Raw genomic sequence first — 11685 nt, 5'->3', positions numbered from 1 at the left:
AAAGCTACTTGTGATTGGCTTTACAGTACAGGAGATACCAGAAGTTTGTTTTTAACCTGTAAACAATGAAAGAAATTGAAAATTTGACTAGGAGCATGGCATTTTCCAAGTAACATTTTAGGAAGAATAACTTGCAGATCCAGAATATGGACTAATGTAGGGAGAAATTCAGGGGAGGGACATCAGTTACAAACTTATTCTGGTACTTCAGTAATATAGGGATGAGATAATGTAGATTAACACTAGAGTGGTCAAATTGAATGGCAATGGCTAAAGAAATACTAGAAACATTATAAAAGAAAAATTGCTGATTGGAGATGGTGAAAAAAAGAATCAAACATCTTACAGCTGGAAGAAAATGGAGTCTTTCCACCAGAACTTTTTAAAAGTCCAACATTCACTTTTTTTTCAAACATTTGAGATTGCTCCTTAAATGGACAAAGGACTGGAATTTATTGGGGATGGGAGGGATTTAAAATAACAGAATTCCATTTACCATACCTTGTAAGGACTGATTGTATAAGGAGGAACAAACTTTGATAGGAGTTGGTTTTCTAGTGGCTTCAATTTTTTTTTTCTGTTTTGATTGTACCTTAACCACATGGTTTCTTTGCATGAAATAGAAGCCAACCAGATATGCAAGGAGAGTTGTTTTGATGGTTTAAAAACTTAAATATAAATGCTTTTTGTTTACAATTTTTCTCATCTGAATGAAAGCCTATTTTGTATTTAATAAATTGTTAGCATACATATTTTGGCGGAAATGGAATTTCTTTGACCATTTTCAAAGAGAAAACAAAAGACAAATTCTGATGTTCTTGGGTGAAACCATGAATTGTGACACAACCAAAAAACTTTGACATTTAAGGAATCCCTAAGACTGAATTTGATTCAAGTAAGACCATGATTTTGTTAGCATTTACCCTCAAATAATTGTGGAAGGAATGGAAAAAGAAAATGAACCAAATGCCTTATCTGTCACCTTACCACAGCTATCAATGTAAAACTGGACTTCTGTATGAACATTCTGATCAGTTAATCGGCAATAAATAAATAACATAATTGAAACCAACAAATTATGTATCCAACTAAATGATAATAATTTGACTTAGGGATATGAAACATCAAACAAGAAGTTTCTAGAAATGTCTTTTTTTGGTTTGTAACAGCATAGTTGTCCAATACAGGATATTTAAGAAATTATATTTTATTTATTATTTATTTTCTCCAGTTACGTATAAAGACAATTTTTAATATTCATCTAAAAAATTCTTAAATTCCAAATTTTCTCTCTCTTTCTCCCTACCTTCCCCCTCCTAAAGACAAGAAGCAATTAGATATAGTTAATATATGTTCAATCACACAAAATATACTGTCATACTAGTCATGTTGTGAAAGAAGACAGACACAAAGAAAAAAAAGGAATAAAAACACAGGAAGTAAAAAATATTTTGCTTAGATGAATGCAAAATAGAAAAAAAATAAGGAATATGCTCCCCACAATATTACTATATTCATTATCCATTGTCACTAACAATTATCAAGGACAATTATTGAAAAAATAATAAACAGACATTCATTTCATCATTTCCCATGTACTTTCACTGAATCACTACAGTCTACTAATATCTAGTTGTGCTAATCCATTAGATATAATTTCTTTTGGAATATGACCACCTGAATCACTGCATGTAACATTTGACAATCTTGAACATCATCCAGTAGTGCTCAGACATGGAGATCTCCATAAGGTCACCTGAAAAAACTAAATACTGATCTCCTGTGCTAAAAAGAAAAACAAGAACACAATGTCTTTCCTTTTTCTTTGTTTGGTTCATAAGGTAAATTAAGTTGTACTTTTGAAATCTCAGGATTCAGCGTCTTTAGAACATAAAGGGACATCTGGGCATGATTGTACACAGAGGAGACTAAAACAAGAAGAATGCCTAGTGTTGATTAGACTTCTTGCATCTTGGTACAGCCTACAGGACAACAGGTACAGCTGATGAAAGGAGTGTCTGTTCAGATTCAGAGGAACCTGCAACAATTAAGAAAAACATTTAGAGTTCAATGAGCAAGCAGTACCAAACAATAGAGAGAAAGAGAAAAAAAAAAGTAACAAATGTTAATGACATGGAAAAAAAATACAAATGGAAGGGGCGGCCAGGTAGCACAGAGAATAAGAGCACCGGCTCCAGTGTCGGGATGACCTGCATCAAATCCGGGCTCAGATACTCAGCACCACACCCTTCAGCAAATTACTTAATCCCAATTGCTTAAAAAAAATGAAAGAAGTGCAAATGAAGACAAATTAGCCAGAACATCCTGCAAAGGAGTATTAGGATGATATGAAAGTAAAAGACACAAAGTAGATTAGTGTATTGTAATGCCAAGTAGACATCAGAGACTGTCACAAAATATGATAAATATATAATAAAGAGATACTCAGGTTTTATTAAGACTAGTCTGTTAAAAGATAGAATAAAGAATCTTACTGAAAACAAGAAATTTTATTCATTCCCATGACTTTTAATACTGAATATTTTGCTCTCATAAAACAAAGGAATTAAAGGGTCTGCTATACATTGGTCTTCAAAAATGATATTGTCTGCCACCAAGAATTTTATGCTATTGTTATTATGCCTAAATCAAATTAATTATGTACCCAACAACATTTTAATTTTTTCTCTCTTTACCTTCTGTATATTCCTATCTTAATAATTCTAAGATAATTTTAGTAGTCTGTTCACAATAAATAGGTAAACTCTACTTTGAAAATAAATCATCTTGATAAAAAAATATTTTAAAAAGAATGTGATTTTCACCTGTATCTCTTTACATGTTCTTAAGGAAAATTCCTGCAGGAATTTTATGTTACAACTTTCATACTCATAAGGGCAAAATCCCATCCTAATAAGAGTTTCGGGGACCAGCACCAAAGGGCATGTACACATAGGGACTGATGTTCTCCTTGTTTTCCTTGCTCAACCTGGTTTTTCAAAATTGAAAAAGAGGTAAGTGAATAAAAGAAGACCAGTTAGAATAATAAATGTGACTTTGGAAGAGATGCATCAATCAATAAACATTTATTTAGTGACTACTAGGTGCCAGGCACTATACTAAGAGCAGTGGTTGCATAAAGAACAAAAGATATTCCTCACCTTCATGGGCCTTACAGTCTAACAGGAAAGTCAATATGCAAAGAAATCTATACTGTTCATGCTGTATACAGGGCAAGTAGGAAATAATTAACAGTGAAGGAACTGGAATTAAGAGGAGTTGAATGTCTTGAGGAGGTCTTATGTAGAGGATGAGTTTTGAATTGGCACTTAAGGAAAGAGAGAGAAGTCTAGTCAGAGTGGAAAAGGATGAACATTCCAGTCATGGGAAATAGCCAGCGAAGATGCTTGGAGTTGAAATAGAGTGCCTTGTTTGTGGAACTTCCGTAAGACCAGTGAAACTGGATCAAAGCATAAGTGACAGGGAGTAAGAAGGAAAAAAGATGGGAAAGGTATTAGAGAATTGTTGTATGAAGGTATATGAATGCCAAATAGAGCATTTTGTCTTTGCTCCTGCAGGTACTAGGGAGCTACCAGAATTTCCTGAAAAAGGGGTTACATGATCATGTTTGTACTTTAGGGACTTCATTTTTTATGGTTAAATGGAGAATGTATTGATGTGGGGAGAGACTTGAGGCAGGTTTACCCACCAGCCAGCTCTTCTAATAATCTAGATGAAAGGTAATGAGTTTCTACACTCAAGTGGGAACAGCATCAGGGAAATCAAGAGAACATTTTTTAAAAATGGTGTAAAGGTAAAATTCGTAGCCCTTCACAACAAAATGGATATTAGGGGTAATAGATAGTGAGATGTCAAGCATAATTCCAAGATTGTGAATCTGAGGGACTGGGACTATGATATTGCCAGAAATAGCACATTTGGGGAGGCTTTTTTTAGGGAATGATAATGAATTGTTTTGATCATATTAAAGTTAAAGTGTCTATTGGACATCCAGTTTAAAATGTCTGAAAGGCAGTTGGAGATAAATGGATAGTTGGGGCAGGATAGATAGATTTGAAAATCATTGGCATAAAGATGGTAATTAAATCAATGGGAATTAATGACTTCACCAAGTGAAGTAGTATATAGCACAAGAACAGAAGAGGGTCCAATTCAGAACCCTGATGTAAACCTAGGAATTACTATCCTGTTCTCTCCTATCCTGTCCTGTCCTGTTCTCTCCTCTCTCCACCTTGAGTACCATGCCCTTACCTGGTAGTGATCTCCTTAAAGGAAGGTAAATTTTGTTGGATGAAATCTACCATGTTATCTTGGGTTTTACCTGTAAGATTTCTTTCTTAAAGGACATGCCTTAAGCTCAATTCAGCTGCTCTCATTGATTGGACAACAATAGGTCCCTGCTCAAGCACCACTCAGTGGTTATTTTGGGGCCCTCCTGGCTTAGAATGAGAGTAAATAGCAATTGTTTCTCTTTTGGTCAGCATTCCTGAGAGTCTTTCCCTTCAACTTTGATTCTTTTTTTTTTTTAAATTAAAGTGGCTATCCCTTGAATTACTTCTTAAAAAGACCCATTCATTGAATGGACTTTGCCTTACTCAAAGTGAGAACTTGTAAAGACCTTTACTCAAAAAATATCCAAATGTCTCATTGCATCCTGGGCCATCTCCACTCATCCTGATCTATATCTGGCTACTGGACCCAGTTAACTCTGGAGCAGAAAGTGAGGCTGTTGACTTTAAATAGCCCTCCCTTACTCAAATCCAATTTATTTAAAATTCATGTTATCATCTTCCTGATGTTATTCTCTTTGAGAATGAAGGACAAACCACAACCAAACAGGGTGTGGGGTACTTATTATGGAAAAACCATAAAATGTAGAAATAAGTTTAAAACTATAAAAACTTAAACGCTGGAAAAGGTTGAAGCCTGGACATGGTGACCTTTTAGAAAAACTTAAGACACCGAGTCACAACTTAAAATACTGTGATTCATGAAAGTAAAACAAGAATGTTGTGGCCCATATATGACCAGAACAATGTCAATAAACAAATTTATATATTTGGGCATAACATTGACTTAATGCCCAAAATCATTACTAAGCAAAAAACCAAAAAATATCCACCAGTCAGTAGTGATTTATTCTCTAGATCCTCCTCACTTTGTTTTCTGCAATTACCATGGGGATTTGGGGGGTTCTTTTACAGAGGATAGGCTGAACTGTCTGGCCCCTGTCCTAGACTGAAGATTGACCCTGTTATAATTATTCGTAATGATTGGTTAAGCTACTACATATAATCAATCTGGAGATACTTGGCCTTTTCCATTGGTATCAAAAGAACACCCCATGAATATATGATAGGTAAAGGGTTTCCCAACCAGGGGAATTCCAGACCTTACATATGGTGCAATCAGGAAGAAGATCCACTAAAAGAGACAAAAAAGGAGTGGTCAGATAGGTAGGAAGACAATCAGAAGAAAGTGGTGTGCCAAAAACCTAGAGAGAAGAGAGTATCAAGGAGGAGAATTGTCAATTCTATCAAAAGCCACAAAGAGGCTGGGGAGAATGAGGACTGAGAAAAGGCTTTTGTACCTGGAAACTAAGAGGTCCTTAGAAATTTTAGAGAGAGCAGGTTCAGTGGAATGTTAAAGTCAGAAGCAGAATTATAAGACATTAAAAGAAGGGAAGGTAAAGTCATTGTCCAGATGGCAGAGCAAATGGAGTATTCCACCTGAATTCTCCCAACATTATCCTCTAAACTACTTTCATATGCTAGATCAAATATTAAAGTGGCATATTCAAAAAAGGATTTTGTGAAAACATGCTAAAGGGGCAGCCAGGTGGCTCAGCGAGTAAGAGCACAAGCTCCAGTGTTGGGATGACCTGGGGATCAAATCTGGGCTCAGATACTCAGCACCACACCCAGAAATAACTGGCCGTGTAACCTTGAGCAAGTTACTTAACCCCAATTGCTTAAAAGAAAAAAAAGAAAACATGCTAAGGCATTTTTCCAGCCCAGGACAACTGAGGAGGTCAGAAGGTGAGTTCTGTGTCAGAGGAGTGGGGGTGGACAAAAGCAAAACATGATAGTGACACCTCTAGATGGCCATGGCAGCAGCAATACCAGGAATTCTTACTCCTGATAGATAATAAGAGGATTGAATGCATGATCAGAGAGAGATTTCAAAAGACCCGTGTGCTAAGATGAGCCACAGGATCAGGCACCATTTAACAGCTCCAGTATCCATTGTGCATTTCTGGGTCCAAATTTCAGGGAGGAGAGGAGTATTAGTCATGAGAGAATAAGAATCTTACTATGGCAAGCACCAGAGTGCTGAACAGGTTAGCAGTGATCACACCTCTCCCTGAATCACACCAACTTGGAAACACTGAAAACTTACAGGCCCCCAGAATTTACTGTTAAAAAATGAAAACAAACATATCTGAAGCTTGAGGTGATGAATTCTCATCCCTGACATGAAGTGAGCAGAATCCCACTTTAATATAATGCCTAAAGTCAATAAAACAGCTGAAAAAATGAGCAAAAAATCCAACTAACCATAAAAAACTATGAGGATGAAAAGGAAGTTTATGACCCAAACTCAGAAGAAGAAAATGAAATGAAAACATCTACAAGTAATACCTGAAAGAAAACTCCATTTTAGACAAAAGTCCTCCAAAATTCCCAGATTTAAAAGGAAAAAAATATTGTACAAATTAAACAAGAACAACAGATGAAAAGTGTGGGGTAAGAGAGAACATTCAAGACAATTATGAAAAGAGAAGAGCATGGTAAAAGAAGCACAAAAAATTCCTGAAAGCAGTAACTCCTGTAAAGAAAATCTGGGACTGAATCACTGCAGCTGTGGTGGTTTCCAGGCTTCCCAACCCACAAATGCTAAAGAAAGGATAGGTCAGTGGGAAAACTCTGTGGGAGATGGTGACATCGGCTGCTTCTGGAGCTCTGGACCCACAGATGGAGGGAGATCAAGAAGCTGACACAAAATCCTGGAAGCCTGGGACAGTACACCCATACCCACCCCCACCTCCACCCTCACAGGAAGCAGAGTTCTACCCTGACAAAGAGCGAGAAAGTCAAGTATTTGGCTAGGAGGATGAGCAAAAAGTGTGGGAAAAATCAGACTATAGTTTACTTCAGTAACAAAGAAGATCAAAACATAGAAGCAGAAGAATACACCAAAGTCAAAGCTCCTACATCAAAAGCCTCCAAGAAAATATGAATTGGCCGCATACCATGGGAGAATTCAAAAAGGATTTTGAAAATGAAGTAAGAGAAGTAGAGGAAAAATTGGGAAGAGATGATACTGTAACCAGCAAGAATTGTATTATCATTCTAGCATAGTTAGAAGTAGTCTACTTAAACAGAGGGCATGGGTATGAGCTGATTATGTTGAAATGATATCAAGACAAAAATAGGAATCTGAGGAATGGATGTACTGAGGTAAGAGAGAGGGGCTAAGAAAAATGGGTAACATCACACTTAAAAGATATTCACAAGGAAGAGGTTTTTTTTTTCAATAAAAGAGAAAATGAGATGAAGGAAAGGGTAAATGAATCTCACTCATTTGTACTGATATGAAGAATGAAGAGTCTACAGGCAAACTCAGATGGATATAGAAATCCTTCTTACCAAACAGGGAAGTGAGAGGAGAAATGAGTAAGAGAAAACAGTGGAATATGATAAAAATGAAGGTAGATTAAAAGAGGCTATACACAGCTGCCAAAAAAAGTCTTTCGAGGATGGTCAAGGAAAAAGGGAGAGAAAAAAGCAGAAAAGAGGAGGCATTAGAGCAGGAAGAATAAAAGAAGGAAGAAAACATAAATAAGGACAAAAAGGAGAAAAGGAGTAGGCTGAGAAAAAAGAAGAGGGAGAAGAAGAGATGATGATGATGACAATGATGAAGAAAGGAATGAGGGAAATATACAGTTAGCAATCATAACTGTGAATAAGAAAGAGATGAAGTTACACAGTAATGAGAATGGTTTGGAGAATGCATCAGAAATCAGAACCAAAAACCTGTTGTTTACAAGAAACACATTTGAAACCAAAACACACACACATGAACTTAAAATAAAGGGCTGTAATGGAATCTTCATACTTCTTCTGAAATTGAATAGGGAGCATTGCAAACATGTTATTAGACAAAGGTAAACTAAAAATAAGCCAAATTAAAAGAAATCATCAGGTAAATTCTCTTTCACTAAAAGGTACCATAGACTATGAAATAACAGTAATATTAAACATAGATGCACCAAATGGAAACACATTCAAATTCTTGCAGGAAAAGTTAAATGAAGAGGCAATAGTGAAATTCTAATATTAGGGATGCCCAATTTACACCTCCCGGAACTAGATAAATCTATTTCATAAAATAAATGAGATAAAAAGTTTAACTCATAATAAATGAGTTGAAAAGATGAATATTTTTTTTAATTATAAGTACAACTGACCAAATCAATTACAAAAAATATAAGTAGATTCAGAAAAGGCTTTTCAAAATGTGCCACTTCTTCCTATCAAAAAGCATGGGAATAAATGGAGCTTTTATTTAAATGATAATTAGTATCTATCTAAAGCCAAGAATAACCATGATATGTAATGGGAATAAATTTGAATCCTTCCCAATAAGATCACAGGTGAAACAAGGTTGTCCATTATAGCCTTTATTACTTAGTATTGTACACAAAAGTTAACTATAACAATAGACACAAAATGGGCATTAAAGAAATATGAATAAGCACCAGGGAGGGGGGAACTTTTGTACTTGGAAGATGATTTAAGAGTATACTTAGAGAACTCTAGACAATCAACTAGCATAATGTAGTCAAGATATTCAGTAACTTCAGGAAAGTGTCAGCATATAAAATAAATCCAAGTAAATCATCGGCATTCTATATTTTACCAACAAAACCCAACAGGAAGAAATAGAAAGAGAACTTTCATTTTGAAAAAAAAAGTCTGCAGAAAAATTCAAAATACTTGAGATTCTAACTACCAAGAAAAACAGAGGAACTATACAAATATAATTACAAAAGGTTTTTTAAGCAACAAAATATAAACAGTAACAATAGATAAACTCTTGGTTAATTTGATGGTAGAAAAAGAAGAAATTAAATTCAAAATGAAAAGCATGAAAGCACTAGGGATTAAGGTGGAATTAAAAGCCATTATTTGGAACTATTTTTTCCATTATATGCTAAAAAATCCTAACAATCTATGTGAACTGGATGAATATTTACAAAAATAACATAAATCAACAGAAGAAATAAAATACTTAAATGAACTCTCTAAGAAAAATCCCTAAGGCTATACTTATGGGTGAATTCAAGCAAACATTTAAAGAAAAATTTGTATCAGAACTTTATAAACTATTTAAAAAATCAGATGAAGGAATTCTATGAAATTGTGTCACACTAATGCAATCTTGATGCCTAAAATAAACTAAGCTAAACCAGCACTAATATGATCTTTATCTCTGAACCAAAGAGAGCAAAAAAGAGAGGAAAAAACTCTTGACAAAGTTCCTTCATTGATATTGATGAATTTTTTAAGAAAATAAATATTTAAATAGTAGCATGGAGACCACAAAGATTACAATGAAGACGTAGGACTTATACCAGGAATATATGACTAGTTTAATACAAAAGACTTTCCACACAAATAAAGGTAGCTCTAAACAAATGGAGGAACATTAGTTCTTTGTGGGTAGTGCATACCAATACAATAAAAAAGACAATTCTAGCAGAATTAATTTAATTATTTAGTGCCATATCAATCAAAGTGTTAAAGAAATGTGTTATAGCACAGGGGGGGGGGGGGGGGGAGAAAATATACATGCAAAAAAAAAAAAGTTCAAGAATGTCAAAGGAATTGTGGGGGGGGGGGAAGTGAAGAAAGTAAGCATACTGGTAGTAATTTTCAAACTATATTACAAATCAGTTACTGGATAATAAAAAGCATGGCTGAATAATGAAATAGACACAATATACATAAGTAAATGATCACAGTAATCCAGTGTCTGAAAAACCTAAAGATCCAACCTTTGGAGGCAAGAACTCACTATTCTACAAAAACTGCCTGGCAGAAACTAAGCATGTGATAACATCTCACAATTTATAATCAAAGAAAAAAAAATGTGTGTATGCTTTAGGCACAAACGGTGATGTCATAATCAAATAATTAAAGCATAGAAAAAATTGCTTTTAAGATCTATAGATTAAGGGGTTTTATCACCAAACAAGAGATAGAGGTGATTGAAAGAATTAAAATGTTTGATTTAGGTTATATACAATTTCAAAATTTTTGTACAAACAAAATTAATTCAGGGAATATTTGAAGAAAGAAAACTGGGTATGTGAAAGATTTTTATAGCAAGTTCATCTGAAAAAGGTCTCACTTTTCAAATATGTAGGGAACAGAGTCAAATTTATAGAAAACAGAACAAAACCCAAGAGCAATACCCTTTTGATAAAGGGTCAAATGATATGAACAGGTAGTTTTCAGAAGAAACCAAAGCTACCAAGTCACACAAAAACCTACTCTATATCACTATTGATTAAAGAATGTTAAATTATAGCAAATCTGAAGTACCACCTCACTCCTATCAGATTGGCTAACATGACTGAAAAGGAAAATGACAAATTCTAGAGACCATGTGAAAAAAATAGAACTAGAACATTGTTAGTGGAATTGTGAACTGGTCCAACCCTTCTGGAAAACAACTTGGTACTATGCCCAAAGAGCTGTAAAACTGTAGGTCTGTATCTCAAAGGGATCATTACAATGGGAAAAGGACCCACATGTAGAAAAAATATTTATAGCACTTCTGTATGTGGCAGCAAAGAATTGAAATTGGAGGGATGCCCATCAATTGGGTAATGCCTGAACAAGTTGTGGTGTTTGAATGTTATGAAATACCACTGTGATATAAGAAATGATGAATAGGCAGACTTTAGGAAAGCCTAGAAAGACTTATATGAATTGATGCTGAGTGAAGTGAGCAGAACCAGGAGAACATTATACACAATAATAGCAACATTGTACTATGACTAACTTTGATAGACCTACTTCTCAGCAAAGCAAGGATCTAAGGCAACTGCAAAAGACTCATGATGGAAAATGCCATCCATTTCCAGAGAAAGAGCTGTGGAGGCTGAATGCAGATGGAAGCATATTATTTGCTCTCTTTTTTTTGTTGTTTTGTTTTGTTTCTTCTTTCTCATGGTTCCTTGCATTGCTTCTAATTCTTCTTTACAATATGACTAATGTGACAATATGTTTAATAGAAGTCTTTTTTTAAGAGCAGATTATTTAGGACTATTCATTGATTTTTTATAAAGTGATCCAAGGATAGTCATAAGAGTTTGTTATATCTGCACCAGGACCCAAGGACAAATTACATTCATAGGTTTAAGACAAGTTTTGGACTCTACAAAGAACTATGCTATACTTACTGAAACTTTATAAGGGATGTACTAAGAGCTCTCTAAGTTTAAACTCACATTCACCTGGCCTGTTTATGTACTTGTGGATAAGTGTTCCAGAATTTTTGGAAAAAATGTTTGTGCCACCTGTTCTTACCATATCATTTTGTTAAATAAGTTTTCTAAACGCTAATTAAATCTGTCTACATAAATGATATCAA

The 11685-nt window shown here is 34.7% G+C and overlaps 1 pseudogene; it reads right to left on the bottom strand.

Moving 5' to 3' along the window:
* Positions 1 to 1946: 1946 nt before the first annotated feature.
* The window catches only part of LOC138158995 (cytochrome P450 3A8-like), a 63468-nt pseudogene continuing 53729 nt past the window's right edge, over positions 1947 to 11685 (bottom strand).

The sequence above is a fragment of the Petaurus breviceps genome, unplaced genomic scaffold (assembly GCF_028583685.1).
Source record: "Petaurus breviceps papuanus isolate PSGF00001 unplaced genomic scaffold, PetGlider_PUasm1.0 175, whole genome shotgun sequence".
Classification (NCBI taxonomy): domain Eukaryota; kingdom Metazoa; phylum Chordata; class Mammalia; order Diprotodontia; family Petauridae; genus Petaurus; species Petaurus breviceps.
This window is presented reverse-complemented; position numbering and strand designations above follow the sequence as displayed.